Source organism: Phasianus colchicus, chromosome 6, assembly GCF_987193195.1.
Source record: "Phasianus colchicus chromosome 6, bPhaCol1.hap1.1, whole genome shotgun sequence".
NCBI lineage: Eukaryota > Metazoa > Chordata > Aves > Galliformes > Phasianidae > Phasianus > Phasianus colchicus.
In genome coordinates, this window is record NC_143441.1 from 36,985,767 (window position 1) to 37,002,383 (window position 16,617).

Sequence of the window (16,617 nt, forward strand, 5' to 3'; positions counted from 1 at the left end):
GTTTGGAAGAACTAGTTGCTCCAGTCTGTGTGTCCTGAGCAGGTCAATCTGCTACTAAGTCATTACCTTGTGTGGAGCTGAGCAGTAATGGTGCATGGTACAGCTTTCCACTGCGAGGTGTGAGCCTGCTTTTCTCTTCTGTCCTCTGCAGGATGGATATCAGGACCATGGATGTGGTTCAGCAGCAGAGTTAATGCTTGCTCATGCAGCACCTTGGCCATCCCAGGTGCAGTTCAGCTGTATGACTGTGAGCCACAGCTTTGTGTTCTGGCCAGCTAACACTCATAGTTCTGTAGCTGTTTCACATTATTATGATATGCAAATAATTCGCAAGCTGATTCCTTATATAGTTATTTTCATTTAAACCCACACATATAGCAAGGTCAGTGTAATTGAAAGCATCTTACTTTTAGCTTTGTCACTTTTAACTGTTTACTCAACCCTGTCAGTACCACAGTATCATCGTTTTTCATTTTTAACTCATGCACAGGTTTGTGCAATTAGCAAGTTCCTTTTCCAGGTTTTGCTACTGACAGGTGTGCTTACAGCCAGCCAGACACTGGGCTGTGGCATTGGCTCAGCTGGTCATGTTAATTTAGACACAAAGTGTTACTGCGGGACTCAGTTTAGTGAGAGTTGTGCCCAGAAATGAAAGATAGAGCTAAAGCTGAGTCTGAGAACAAGTTGGGTGAATCCATCTCAGAATTTTGTCTCTGCCCCAAACACAACAGCTGCTGCTGCAGCCTTTCTGTGTAGTGATGTGGTTCTTCATCAGTTTCTTCAGTATGGGAACAGGGAGGGAAAAACCCAGCATACCAAGGAAATTCATTAGCCAGGCTGATCATTACCAGCTCATGAAACCTGCCACTTGTGGTAACTTATATAGCAACTGACACATGCTATGTTATTCTAACGTATGTTATCTGAAAGTATGTGAGATCTTGATAAGCTCTCAAACAGTGCAGCGTAAAATACCACCAGTTAACATCCATATTCTCAGTCTGCAACATCCTGAGTCATTTTCGGTAGTTTCTTCGGAAGAAACTGGTTAAAAGACCATAAGACTTTCTGTGGTCTTTGCAGTAATGTGAAAGTGGTGACAAATCCTTGCTCTTGTATGGAGAAAGTGATCTGGGTTCTCCTGTAGCACTGGATTTGAAAAAAGACTTGAGCGTGTTTTGTTACAAAATCTTGGACTGGGTTGTAGAACTGCAAAATTCAGAGTACTGCTTTAGATCACTGTGGACAGAATGAGAGTGCTAAAGTCCAGGTGTTAAAATGAAAAATTGTTGTCTTTTTGAGAAATCTTTGTGTAGGTACCAAATCACAAGAGATTTCTGATTTGGTGTGTCACATCTACTGGTGTCACTGGAAGTTTGATAAAACTTCTCTACTGTTTCTGTGAGAATTTCTGAAAGTTTCTGATCTTATCTCAGTTTGGAGAATCCTCTGGAGTGAGACAGAAAGCAAGAACATTTTAATTGAATTCAACAGACTTATTTGCTCTAGATCAGGCCGAAATAGAGCCTCATGTTTATCCCCTCTTGCTGTCACTGGAGTGTGTTGCTCACAGAAGGATTGAGGTTGGTCTTTCAATACTTCTTCTGGTCAAATTTAGTTTCAGTGGTATTTTCTCATTATGCTGGCTACCGTGGTGTGAAAAGCAATGAGACAAGGATTACACTTCATTTTGTTGAAGGATGCTTTATGGTGGTGCTACTGAAAGAGATTAATAGTAATAGAGCTTAGCAAAAGTATATAAATAATACTTAGAAATTCGTAGATACCCTTGTATTATTTATGCCTTTGCCAAAATATTTATTTACTGTGAACTGGGAGGTAGGACCTATTAATGTCTGCTTCTAATCTTGCCTCTCTCCTCCCCTTTCAGGTATGAGCAAAGGATCCTGTAGATAATACTTCCTGTCTTACTAAGTTGAAGGAGAGGGTTAATGCTTCATAACCTTTGAAATGGCTGCTTAGCTATTCTTGGATGGTGCAAGGATCTGGTTTCTATTTCTAGCTGCTCTTGAATTATTGGTTGCTAATATCATATTGAAATTGAAATGAGAAGGAAGGAATATAAAAATGTTAGACAATAGAATCACATAATTTCATTTTTATGATGATATGCTACTTGCCAGGAGTAAAATAAAATGCTCCCTGCCATTTGATAATTGAGAATTGTAGTGGGGGATGTTTTTGTTGATGATGGCCTGTGAGCTGTTAACTTCTCCTGATTTGAGTGATTTTTAGTGAGCAGCTGTGGAATTCTGAATTCACAGTCTTACTCTGTGTAACTCTTATTCTTTGAAGTATTCAAATGCATAAAAAGAACACAGTAATTATTTTCTTTCTCTGTCTCAAGATTACTACACGTTAGAAGTGATAGGAATTAATGTGTTGGTATTTTTGAAAAAATACTGGTGGATTTTGTTGGGTTTTTTTTCTTCACAGAATCTAAAACCAATTATTGCTTTATGTTAGGACTGTGGCTTGTATGTACATGAAATTCTGGACTTGGATTAAAACTGTTCCTATCAAAGAATACTAAGAGTTGAAATCAATTGGGAACTGAAAACCTGATGAAATGTGCTCCCTGCCTTGTAATTCTTTCAGGCAGAGGCTGGTCTGTAAAAAAAAAAAAAAAAATTCATTTGAAAAGTCTTGGCCACATCAAATTAGAATCTGTAGCCTCAGCCATGACTCACTGACTTCAAGGCCATGTAGAGAAGATGCGAATAACTGCTCTGATTGCCTGCATAATTCAGAGCACAAAATGTCACTCAGTAATTCCTGCTGTGGAGGAAATTCATCTTTCTAGTACATAAGTAAAAGCCGTCAGGTCTGATAAATTACAGCTGAACTCCTGTACATCTTTGAGAAAATCCTGCGATCCGAAATTAAAGACTAATCAATGAGAAATTCCCTAGTTCCTATGGTAATCTATTCTACCCTGTTACTCATGGCTGGGACTGGCTGTATTCCTTTGTTACATTGAGCAATGGTGTGATTGGAGTGGATTAAATGTATGCTAATGCCAGTCTTCCTCCACTTGGGCCTTGTGCCTCGTGTACTTTTTTCAGACTGTAATTCTCAACTTGATGAAAAATGTGTGAAATGAAATGACTAAATAACAGTAGGCAGAAGACTAGCAGGAAGCAAAACCACCAGTGAAGAGACAATGCAAGGAGAGAATTTCAGCTGCAGAAAGCACCTTGTGCAGTGAATGTTGTAGCTGCTTTGCCAACGGGTAGAAGGGATGCAGATCAGCCGAGATAATTAGGGTAGTAGTGCTGAAATCAGAGGCGTTGTTTAAATTTGATTGAGAACAGAATTTGGCTGCTTATGATCCATTTTTAGTGCATTACTCATGTAAGCCCACAAAGACTGGTTCAGTTTTCAGAACAGATGCCCTCAACGTTTATTTAAGCAGCCCTATCCAAATGTTCTGAAACTTCTGATTGCTGCTCAGGGTGTTTCTTGAAGCTCTATTTGTCAAACTCTTGGATAGGGAAGATGATGTTAATTCTTGCCACAAAAGTGAGAATTTAAGACTGCAAAATGAATGTATATTTTGAACTGGGAATTGTGGAACTGGTGTATGATGGGAGGGTATGTAGAATAGCTCTATTAGCGCAGGAAGGTATGGCTAACTGCTCTGTCAGAATTAAGCTGTACAAGTGCTTTTATGAAAGTAATGTTTGAAATTGCAGTTCTGCTGGCTTCCCTGGGTCCTTGCAACTGAGGTGCAGCCCTGTGCCTGGGACGCTCAAAGGTAAATCCTAGTATGCTGCTTCTTTTTTCCAAATAACTATTCATTATGTTTCAGCTGGCTGCGTGCACATGAAAGAGCACCATATACATCTTTACTGTTCTAGTAAACAGCATTTTATGAAAAGTATGCCTTTGAATTTTCTTTAGATCAGAACAGACATTTAAAGTTATAGATACATTATGTATACAACTGTTGTAGTGACAACACTTCTGAAATGTATTTTTAACCATTGAAAACTGAGCAGTTAGCTTTTTATTTCCAATGTGACATTATACTCCATGGAACCTTAAGGTGTGGACAGTCGTCCCTAACATTATGCATGGATTTGTTTCATATGAGCATAATGATATGCATGAAGTCAGCACATGTGAAATTAGTACTGAGGGCAAAATTGTTTTGGAAAAGTAAGTAGGGTTATCCTGGTTGCTGAATGCCAGGCGATCTTTAACATCCATTTGCTCAGCAGCCAGGGGTAGGCAGAAGGGACTTAGTTTTATCCTCTTATGAAGGCTATAAATAGCTTTATAATTAAAATATATAGCCTTTGTGAGTTAAGTTCTGAAGTAATTAAATGTCAAATAGTATCAAGACCTTAGATCTAGACATAGTGTGCTCATTATGCCTTCTGATTTGGACTGTGCCTAGAGTCTCCTGGAAGTGTCTTGGTCTCACTGTGGCTTTGAACTCTAAAGGAATTAAAACTACTGTGCATTAATGTCCATTTTTGTCATTGATGTAATTCAGGATCTTAACAGCTGCTGCTTCTGAAGGTGTAGTACAGGGGACGGTAGGCATTTTCACTGTTCACTCAGCATCTTTGAGTTGTTTTCCCTAGAGGGAATGATAAGAGCTGAAGAAAGAGCAGAGGTGTGTGGGCAGAGGGAGACAGGCAGCGAAGCCTGAGCTGGGGTACAGATGGCCCGTGCCTGTCCCATCACCTCAGTCTTGGGAGCACTGAAGTAGTAACTTAGGGAGTTGCTACTCCCTAAGAACATGTGCACATGTTCCTAAGGTATAAATAGGCTAAACTACAGTGACTGCTGTGTTCCCACATCCACTCTTACGCTGCAGTAGTGCCTGAACTCTCATGTAAATCATTTTGAGTAATACAAGGGCTGCTTTGAAAGTAATGCCTCCTATCCTGTTATGTTGGTCCACAATGTCAGAGGTGGATGTGCATCTGACATGGAAGTGCACATGAAGGTAAGGTATGGAACTGAATTCCTCCACGCAGAAAAAACTGCACCCACTGACATTCATTGACTTTCGATGAACATTTATGGAGACCACACAGTGTATGTGAGCACATACAGAGGTGCATTTCAGCAGTGGTGGCAGTGGGTCCTTTGTGCTCGTGAAGTGTTATGAGCATGACATGCAGGCTGGCATTCATCACTGGCAAAAATGCATAGCTCGTGGTATGTTGAGAAATAGTGTTTTGTAGCTGACAATTTTCACTGTCGTATAGTGTTATTGTGTTCTTTGTGTCAGTTGTTATTTCCATGGAAATAAATAGGAGACAATACTTTCAAAGCAAGCTACCTAATAGCAGCAAGTTGCTCTGGAAATGCCTAAATTGGAAGGTAAGTCCAATTTAGGAAATGCATTTTTTACTTGGGAAGCTACCTTGCTGTCTTGGAGCATCTCAGCGTCACTTCCAGTGCTGGTGGGGAGCAGCTGGATTGCAATCTGCTCCTTTAACATTTTCTTGGACTTTGAGCATAGGGAATGAGAGTTAGGGTTAAAGGATTTAAGGAGTATTGGAGAAGTTAGCATGCAAACCTGCACAGGTGTGCTGTTGCAAACTGGAGCGGAGCTGTTATTCCCCAGACTGTGCTGCGTTCTGCAGCATGAGCACGCCTCTGGCAGCTGCTGCTTGACTCCTGTGCTCAGGAAGTTGGATTTTTATTAATATAAATAGAGTTATGTCAGGAGTTGTTTGTGAGTCTCATCAATTGCTTCCTCCTGAAAGCAATCCCCAAACCACTGCCTATGACAGTGTATGTCAATAAAGTAGCCATCCCTGTATCATCACCTATGTAGGGTAGCAGATCTGATTGGCTTGGCTTGAACTTCTATTTTATGCTTTTTCTTCTAAGCTGCCTCTACTTGCTGCTTCAAGATAAGTACTCTGCAGTGTGACCTCAATCTGTTTCCAAGAGGTGAGAAAAAAATATGGAAAGCAAAGAGAAAACTGAAGGGCAATATGTCTGTAATATCTGAAGCAGAAAACCAAGCAGGAGATGGTTCTAACATTTCTGTTAGCCAGCGGGAATTTTGCTGATTCGCAGCTGCTGCAGCTCTGACCTGGTGAGGTGGAGAGGGAGAGCCAGGTCAAACGCTAGAATGGGGGGGAGGGCAATGGGCAACCTGAGCCTCCTTAGCGTGACCTGATTTTTCGAGGGAGCTGGCACTTAGCTCTCATTATCAGGCCTTCTCAGGTGAACCAAGCTGAGACATCCTGTAGTTGAAATATGTACGAGAACTGGTCACTGTGGGAAATGTTGCCAAGCTCTATAAATACCTTTGCAGTAATAATAGAAGTGCAGGAGGAGAGCGTTGCACTGCCTGCATCTATGGGAAGACAGTGTATCTGACTTCTAATCAAGGGAAATTCTACATTCTGGCAGAACTTCACACAGTAGCTTCAAGCATGGCCGTCTCTGCTATCAGATACCCCTGCCATGGGACAGAGAAAGGATCAGGGACAGGAATGACACCTGCAGTGTTTGTGCCTTAAGTTTTAGTGCAAAGCCAGCTGGTTGTGGAGAGCTGCCTGTGAGTGGAGCGGCCCAGATGTGGCAGAGGCAGAATGTCCCTGGAGCTGTGGTGGCCTTGGCCACAAGCTGAGTATTAGAATAATCTACAGTAGGTGGGGTTTTGGATGGACATCTGTGGAGCCTCCTTGTTCTTCCTGCTCTGATGCATCCTCTCCTTGAGAAGATGTGGGCGCTGAAGTCTTTTAAAGTAGCTCTTTTTGGGTAATTGCCTGTGCGTTATGGATGTGCTCTTCTATGAGCCAAACACCCAAGTTATGGTGGGGATAACGAGAACTTGCTCTTCATTTAAGCTGCTGTAACTATTGATTTGGTTGAGTCATAGAGTAATTCAGACTGCAAGAGGCCTCAGGAGTTCACATGGATCAAGCTCATTTGCATGCTCCTAGTCTGCCTGAACAAAACACGTGAGCATAAACCTTTCTGCTGAGGTTTTAAGGTAAGCTGCATTACTTCATAATTCTGTGACAAAAATGGGGAGTAAAAGCATAACAAGAATTTCAGGGAAATAGAAAGCAGGTTGAAGAGAAAGTATTAAATATAACTGATAAATACTTTGTTTAAAGGAACAGTGATGCTTTGAGGTCATGGCCAGAACAGTCACAAGTGTCATGGTTAATCTGAGGAAGAAATCAAACTTCTAAAGCCAAACATGGCAAGAAGGGCTGAAACTTGAAGAAAGTAATTCTAATGCTGGAAGCACTCAAAAGCACTTTACTAACAGTATGGCAGATCCCATTCACAGCAGTGAAAAAAATGAACAGGACCATCTTTATAGCATTTAGAAAGAGAAAGTAGGAGCTTTGAGGGTGAGATCACAGGAGAGACTACTTGGAGAGTTTTTTAAAAACATACGGAAGAAAGATAAAAAGCATGAGGGAGTGGAGTGCCTTAATCAGGCAACAAAATGAACTCTGAACAGCTGTGAATCGTGGTTCAGTGTGCCCTCAGCTTTGGCACAGTGCCATCCTGTCCTGGCGCTGAGGTCATGGGCATGAGGAACTGTGCTGAGGCACCTCCCTTGGTGCTGGAGGAGGAGTAAGGTAGCTGAAATGTGGTGGATCAGGACAGTTAACTACATGGCTTTTCCAAATTATCCGTCTCTGTGGTCAATGATTTTTTCTATTAAATGCGTTTTCTCACTTCTGTAGCTGCTTTGCCTTATGGCTCCCTGGACTACATTTGATCCATAGATGGAAATATGCAGATCTTCTGCCAGCACGTTTGAGTGCTTACTAATCTAGATTTATGAACAATTCCTAAGCAGTTAAAATTTCCTGTATATATAATGTAAAGTTATAAGGACTTATAAGTTCATACTGTTTGTTTCAGATGATCTGTTGTGGTATTTCTTCTACCACCAAATGATGCATGACAGATCATGCATCATGTTTACATCCAAAAACATTGCCACACATTATTCAGTGTGTCATATTTGTCCACTTCTGCTGATGGCTTTAATGAACTGTGGGTCTTTTCAGTTTCATTTTCCTGGTGGTCACTCTTGATTAGGTGGCTGAAGTATTTATTGAATGGTCAATGAAGTCAGGCAATCAAGCAGTTTAGGAAAAAACCTAGCACAATTTAATTTGCCAGGACAAGAGAAGAATGATGTTATTTATTAAATAGGATGCCTGATAATAAAAATATGGTGACTCACAATGTGAGTGGTGGTTTTCTTTTGAGCTATTCATTTACATGTTCTCCCTTCTTTTTTTTGATGATGTAATTCCTCCTTTCTTCCCCCACAAAAATCTACCCTTATGGAAAGCTACTCTTTGAGTTGCGTGTTTGAGAAAGTAGGACGATTTTGATTCTTTCTCCCAGAAAGGTGCCTTCTCCTCAGGCTTCTGAGTCATCATGGTTGTGACTCACATGGCTTGCTTTCACAAAGATGAGTCACTCCAAATTTTCTGGCATTAAGACTATCCTACAATCTATCAGTGTGTTATCTTCTGTACACTGAGAAAATGTTCTGAGCCACGCAGTTCTAAGTAGACATTAGAGAGAGGTTATAAAAGAGAGGGAAAATCTTTAAGCAAGTGAGGGTTAGTTTAAGCTCTCCTTTTGGGGGACAGGGGAAGGTGGAAGATGATTGTGATAAAATATAGATTATTCCACTGGCATTAGCAGATGCCATTCATGTGTCTGCCAAGTTCCTTGGACAACAATCCAGGAGAGACTCTTTGCCAGTTAGCTGTGTCAGAGAAGTCTTTGAAAGGCTGAAGAGCTGATGTCTGAAAATAAGAAGCCTTTTTCCCCTTCCTGAGCTGTAGGGAGGATGTTAGCAGCTGTAACAAAAGCCTGAGAAGCTGGATAGTGATTGCATGGTATGTGAATTGCAAGATTAAATGCTCATATTTTAGTGAGCTGTCTTTTCCTTCTAAAAAAGGAAGAAAATGATAACAGCAAAAATGATTTTGCTTTTATCAATTGACTGTAGACAGGCACTGTGGGAAAGTGCCCTGGAGGCCCGGGTGGGTGGGCTCAAAATCTTCCCCCACTTTGCTTTTCCTTTGTCCTTTTCTTCAAAGGGCGTGTAGAAATCTAACTGGCAGGGAAGGAATGGTATGTGTGTACTTCTTGGATTGTTATCCAAAAAGACAACTCCAGAAGGGCCTCAGCACTAAGCAAATCAACCTCTTGTAAAGCTGCAGCATTGCAAATGGCTGAGCTCCAGCACTGACTTGCTGGAGCTAGGAAGATGCAGCAGAAAGGGCTCAAGGTTAGGAGATTGATTTGATTCAAATCTCCTCTCTGTTGCTGGCCTGTTGCAGGACTTGTGACAAGTCTCCTAAGGTGGCAGAGAGGTTTCTTTACACACTGCTGAGTCCCCTTTTTACAGAAAACCATGTGCCTTTTTTTTTCCTGTTGAACTCATCATCTCTCACTCTTTTAATTTAAAACACAGCTGGAGGAAGTGCTGCTGCAGGTAATCTTACTTTTTAATGGCTTATTAATTAAAACTCTTGCGCAGGATGAAGGGGACCTGTTTCCAGTATTTCTTTTTCTGAGTAAATATAAATCTGCTCAAATCAGAGCAATAACATGCCACCAGGATAGTGCTGTTCTTAGCTGAGATGCTAATTTCTATTCTAGTTAATGCCACTGCATAACAAGTGATTGGAAATGGAGAGGACAGGAGAAAAGTTTTGGAGTAAGCATTATCCTGTACTCACCTGGTCAGGGAGGACAACGATGAGGGGGGAGGCTTGCTTTTCTCCAGCTGCTCTCAGCACTGTTACGGTAGTCACATTAGGCTGTAGTCACATTAGGTTCTTTGTCTTGTACAGTGAATCTTCCATTCTGATGGTGCCTCAGCTACTTGGCTGAGGAGTGCTCCCCACCTCTTCCCACCCTTTATTTCTGTTCACGTGTATAGAATTGAGTGCCTTGTGGTTAATTCTCTTTCTTGGCATTTACATGATGCCTGCACACTGGGCATGGGGAGGGTAAGGTCCAGGGTATGTGCCTTCTGCAGTTCAAAGCAGTTTGAAGAGTGCAGATGCCTAGTTAGCTCTTGATAACTAGGGAGGTTGTGAATAAGTTTAGAGCATTTAGCATCGTATGACTCAAATTCATTTTCTGCCTGGGATGTATAGATAGGTTATCAATTGTAGTAATGGAAGAAATGCTAAGGCTGAAGTCAACGTGCCATTTCTGGATGTGTTCCTGAGAGGGCTGAGACCCTGGATGCTGTGAGGCTGAATGCTTGCGTTGCCTTCTCTGAGAGCTTTTTGTCACTGAAACTAGGAAGTTTCCATAATTAAACATGTGCTTGAACCCTGTGGTGTTATACTGCGTTAGAGCTCGTCTTTAAGAAGACAGCCACGGTGACATGGACAAAGACCTTTGATTGGTGATGTTTTTACAGAAATAGAGGAACTTTTAGAGTAATTTAACAAAAATACATAATTTTGATGTTACAGAGTTGAGTAGGGCAGAACTGCTCAGCTTCTTTATTCTATAGCACACTCTTGTCTGGAAAGGAACTTGATAGCTATGACAGATAATTTGAAGGAATTCAAATTATTCTGATTTGAAGTTTAAAGTAATTGTTGCAGCATGTATTTCTGTGGTTATTGGAGTTGGTTAATATCCCACCCTCCAGAGTCATGATGAACTTGAGTCAGTTCTAAAGGCCTCCTACCAGTTGACAGTTTGCCTTTAAAGTTGCTCTTGCACTGCTTTCCTTCATTTAACTGGCACAATAGTCAGTGCCACAAAGAAGCTTGAGACATGCATATTTTATGAGTATTTCAGAGAATCGCCACACAAAAGGAGAAGAAGGCTATATCTAAGCAATAGCACTTCACCTATTGTGACCTTCTAAGGATGTCTTTGGATAAAAGAGAAGCTGAAGTGTATGATCACTGCAGCCAGGGGTCACAGATCACATGAGTGGGAAGAAAAATGACAGCTCAGGGTGATTGAGGACACTTGCTTCTCGTCACCTCGATCTGTGTCATTTGATCATCAAACTTTATACAGAGCTTTATTCTAAGGTTGTTGGAGTCATTCAGAGCATACAAAGCCCCCAACACTCATTTCTGATTTCTTGGGCTAAATTATATGAAATGTTCATTGGCTGGTTCCTATTTTTGTTAACTCTGAATGCTGTGAATTTCACAGGATTCCTAAGAAATAGCATCCTTTATTCTGTTTATTTCTATCAACCTCTGTGGAAATAGGTTTTCCCTGGAATGAGAACAAATGGAAATGGTTGCTAAAATGAAATGCAGTTGTTGCCTGTTTAAAAATAAGGCAGACAGTAGACATGCTAGTAAAACGTAAGTGTGCAACACACCTTGTGTTTGCTAGGCCATGCAGAGATATGGGGGGTATTTTTATTGCAATACAGACACACAGAAAGTACTGCAATGGTTATTGTCCATCAGCAAAGGCAGCAGGCAGGGACAGAGGTGACCTCCACACAGGACATAGATGGAGCATGCAGGATGTTTAGGTTCTGGGTGGGTGTTCAGTGAAGCTTGTTCTGGCCTCTGGAACTGTAGAAAAACATGCATTCTTGCTTCTCTTCTTCAGAAAATACTACACTGCATCGACTTCAGGTACCTATGTGCAGTGGGAGTGCCAGCTTTGCTATGCTGGGTGTATTAATTTGGGCTTTGTGCTACGACAGTACATGATCTCGGATTGTCTCACAGGCAGGGTGAGCTCATGTTGATTTGGAGAAAGGGCTTTGTGAGGTCACATCTACTGGATTGACTGCACATCCCTTTGCAGTCTGGGCAGGGATGGAAACAGATAACACAGTTATCTGAATCACAAAATCCTCTTGTGTGCCCTGTAAAGCTCTACCTCATTTTCAGTGCACTGCTCACTGCTGCAGCAAGTGAAACAAGGGTTATCCAGGCAGCGGGCTGTTGGGAAGCAGCCTGTGTCCTGCCTGAGGCCCCATGTCCCATTCAGGACCCTGGCTGGGTAACAGCTGTACAGCCTACAGTGATTGGCAACATCCCATGGGTCTCCTCTTTGTATTGGTGTTTGCTGAGCCTACCTGAGCGCCTCTCCTTGGTTCTGGTGTCAGATAAAGCAATGCTATAGAAGTCTCACATATATGAATTTCAGGGGTGGGGGGTGGAGGTAGAAAAACTAGGGACTTTTAAAGAAAAGCAGCGTTTTTTTCCAACAGACATGACATTTTTCTTATTCTGAGGAATGATTATACTGCTTTGGTGAAAGATCGAAATTTGTGCTTGAGCTTGTGAAAACCTCACAGTCAAAGACTTAGTGTAGGGAGTGTGAAGCAAAGTTATTAGGCAGGGCCATTCATCTTATTTACAATTTTTTTCTTCTGACAGCAATCTGTAACTAGGTAGTGATAGCAGAAAAAGGAAATGCTGACGTTTCTGTGAAAGCAGTGGTGCGACTGCAGATATGACAGCCCCTGAGGAGAAGAAAAGAGTAAATGAGGAAAAAAAAAATCCAGATTGCTTTGTTTTTCAATACCATTTGTGACAGAGACATGGAAATTTCATTGTTTTGATAAACTTGTTTATAAAATATGTTGCAGTTGTGTGAGAACATGAGCTCTCGAGGAAGGCATGCTGATGTGGGTGGTGGATTTGCTGCTGATCTTCAGCCCTGTGTTACCTCATGCTCTGAGCAGGGGTAGTTTGAAACATCTTTTGTTCCAGAGATTCATCCCTGTAAGTGTTTGTGAAAGCTTAGTGGAGATAGTCATGATCTTTGCAGGTAATATGCATAGAAAAACTGGCTGGGACAGTTTGCCCTCATCCCTGATGAATGTTACAACAGCTTTGAAATCTTTCTCTGAGAGTCTTTAGCACAGCATAGCTAAGCTAACAGTCTCAGTTTCTGCTGTCATACTTCCTGTGCAGCCCCAGCCCCACAACTCTTCTCTTTAGGTCATCTCCATTTCTTCTGCTTGTCAGTTTTGGAGAAAGTTGTGTTACAAGTCTAATGTAGAGGAGCAGTGAATGGAAACTTCTACAAGATATGACAACGAATGGTTACGGTTGAATGTTAGATGTGGAAATGACCCCCACTTAGACAAGGCTGGGGAAAACTGGAAGATCTGGAGGAATATGTTGATAAGGTGCTGGGGGATGGAAGAGTTCAGGCCTATGTTTTTTGAATGCAGTTTCTACATACTTAAATTTGAATTCTCATTCAGTGCTTGACATATACATGTTGCCCTGGATAGAGGAGCTAAAATGAAGGGAATAAATAAAAAAATAATTTTTTTGAGAGAAGGGGAATTCATGAAGCTTCAGAGGGTCAAATGTGCTGGAGACAAGGGGTCAGGGGGAGAGACTCACATGGGTGTTGAAGGATCTTGTTGTCTTGTGGCATCAAGCGGGCTCTGACTCAGGACTGCTAGCTTTCAAATGTTGGATCAGTCATCCTGGGAAGTCTTGTGCTGAGTTCATGCATAAATGAAAAGAAGATCAGCTGGTTTTGCTAGAAATGGTGCCAGCATGAAGCTGGATGTGATTTGTGAAATGGAACAATCAGTTGCATTGATTTACAGGCGAGTATATGTGTAATACTGTGAGTATGTGGTTGGGAGCAGGCAGGCAGGCCCCAGCAGCCTGGGATGAAACCAAACTCCATATTATTGTTCCTTCCCATTAGTCTGAAACTGCAGCAGAGCTGATCTGAACTTGGAGTAAGCAATTTGTTTAGTCTTTACGCTGTGTTGTTGTTGTTGTTTGTTTTTGAAATTTGGCCTAGTAAGAATATATTGTATTTGGGCAGACTCACGTCTTCTCCAAGTGAAGCGTGAGCGAAGATTCAAAATATGACCAGATCTTGCTTACTCAAGAAGTGGAAGTGTAGAGACCACTGATAACTTGTTCTTCTGTAGTCTTCTCCTAATAATATTCTAAGTGCAGTTCCTAATTCTACTCCATTCTGTTTGAGTCTATAGCAGTGGACAGACATGAATCTCTCTGTGGCCATTTCCCAGAATTAATATGAATCATGGTTATTTGCCTGTTCTCTGGAGAGAAAGTCAGGTTTTCACACTGTGGGATCAGTTAGTCACAGGGAAGCAGTCACCTGGCTTCACTGTGCTGACACTTTGTACCAGGGAAACTTAACAAAAGACCTTTTTATTATTTATTACTGCTACTGGAGTTTGAAACACTGACCTCCTTTTATCCAAGGTCCTTGCCAACAAATACAAAAAATTGTTTATATACCTAATGCCATTCTTGACAGCCTAATCATGCTGTTGGTAGAATTTGGTCCATTCTGTCTGTAAGTGAGCTTTGGTTGCAGAAGAGCAGGCTCTGAGAATTTTCAAGGAGTGATATCCTTGTTATTGCTGCCACAAACTGTTTGAATTGCAGGAGCTGAACCTTGGTTTCGTTATGGTGCATAGAACAGATAATACACTTATTTGTGTTATGAATGTTTAGCTTCTATGTATTCTCATTTCTAAATTCAATTTTCATTGTTTTCACCATTATTTCTGTGGGTGATTTTTACTGTTTAGCTGATTATATATTGGACAAAATCAGCCTTTAAAAGTAAAAAACAAAACAAAACAAAAACTGTACTAAGTAATTTGGATGAGAGAAGATTCATCAAAACTCTTAATCATTCCGGAGTATTAAGTGAAAACTATGATGAAAAGATACCGAAATGCACAGTCCGTGGTTTAAAACAATTTTTATGCATATAAGGAATGACAGCTTAATAGCTAAAGAAAGCATGCTTTCTTGTATATGAAAGCAATACAATGATTCTAATACAAACACTTCATTATTTTCTAGATAAGTGAGTTTTTGAAGTGAACAACTGTAAATGAAGAAGGAATGTAAGACTGAAAGCCTTCTAGATATGGTCACTTGGAAAGAAAATCAGTGCTGCATGCATTCAGTTCACATCCACTGAGAAATGAAATGAAAAATCATGTAATTCCCAGACAAAAAACTCTTCCTTAATTTAGCTGAAAGTGTAAATACATATCTGTTAATTAAAAATTGTATTAGAGTGTTATTAGAATTTCCCAGAGCACAAAAAGCAAATCTTAAATTCAAACAGAGGTCTAAGCATATGTGCTTAGTCAATTGACGCTTCAATTCCTGCATTTTCTTGCTATTTCTGTTTTGACACTGAAGCTCCTTTTTAGAGAACACATCTAATAATAAATCTAATAAACTCTTGAGATGTACTAAGAGTAAAAAAATAAGTGTTGCTTGCATCCTAGACTTTCTCCCATATCGTGAAGAACGCTCCTCCAGCTATTGTTCCAATGCTTATGAGACAGCCAAGAGAAGACGGCGAGGACATGTTCCTGATATGTGGGGAAACAGTATAGGTTCCTTGCTATGTGCTTGCTTTTAAACCTAACGCACTTAGAATTTAAACTAGATTAAGAAGTGCATTTTTTTGTAAGTAGTTCTCTGTATTCCATCCTCTTATTAGTATCCATAGTGTGATTAAGACTGGGGACAGTCTGATTAACGATGTCTGTCTCAATGCAGTCCAGCAACCCCCAGCTGGGAGGAATTTTCCAGTGATTCACTAACTGGAGTGATGCAGATTCAGGCTGTGCAGCTTGCTATCAAGCTTACAGACGTGGCAGATGATGGATCAATTGCTTCTGTGCTGGTGACTTCCTTGCATCAAGCCAGATGGGCAATTCTCCCTCCTCTCAAAAGACACTGGCAGTCAGGAGGAGCCCACTTTCTTCCTTCTGCTGTTGAAGGTTTGCTGTGGCCATTAGCATGCTAATATCCCAGCACGTCTGTTCTACTTGGCTCAGTGCTGTGATGCAGTGTGTCTGCTGGAAGTGTTCTCAAGACCAGCAATGAAGGTTTAGGAGTGACAGTCTTGCAGATTGTTGGTAACAAGCACAAAAACTAGAATGAGGGAAATGCAGTTACTGTTGGATATATTTCTATTATAATTTTAGTCTGGTTTCCTATGGAGAAGAAGTATTCATGACTGTGTTGCGTGACTGTCAGGTCATCTCTCATGCAGAAACTTTTGAGCTAATTGGACACTATGACAGTGGGATAGAGGTCATAAATATATTTCAGCACATTTTGTGAAAAGAGAGGAACAGAGACAAGAGAAAGCTTTCCATGGGGTGAAAGACTGTGGAATGACTTCATCTGTTTTACATCTGAGAAATCACACAAGGTTAGATGTTCTAAGTGTTCCCAACCATACAAAATCATTTAATGAAATACAGGATATATCTGTAAAAATAACCCCCAAATACTCAGACTTCCTTCATTGCACTGTCTACAGATTTTTTAAATTTATATTTAGATAGTGAAAAAGGCACTCCAGAGTAGCAAGGAGAGACTTAAAAATGTTAAATGCTGTTACCAGCCACTCTTTAAGTAGTCTAGGATTTAAAAGCAAGGACTTTGATTTACCAGTATTATAAAACACCACACAGTCCGGGCAGACAGTATTGAGAAGACTGATTTCCAATGAAATTCAAGGGACAAGCCCTTGTGCCAACCCACAAACCTGCTGAATTCTTGTCTGCTGACCACCAAGAGTATACCTGTGCAGGTTGCTTTGATGTGGTTGTATTCCTCTGTGGCCTTT

At 40.9% G+C, this 16,617-nt stretch overlaps 1 protein-coding gene and 1 long non-coding RNA gene across 2 annotated transcripts in view; both read left to right on the top strand.

Moving 5' to 3' along the window:
* The window catches only part of GPR158 (G protein-coupled receptor 158), a 179,766-nt gene that overhangs the window by 39,069 nt on the left and 124,080 nt on the right, over positions 1 to 16,617 (top strand). The gene's annotated exons all lie outside the window — the stretch shown is intronic.
* On the top strand, positions 11,786 to 15,592 carry LOC149917540 (uncharacterized). Its single transcript, XR_016467529.1, has 3 exons — positions 11,786 to 12,483; positions 12,593 to 12,728; positions 14,823 to 15,592. It is a non-coding gene; the product is annotated as an uncharacterized LOC149917540 (long non-coding RNA).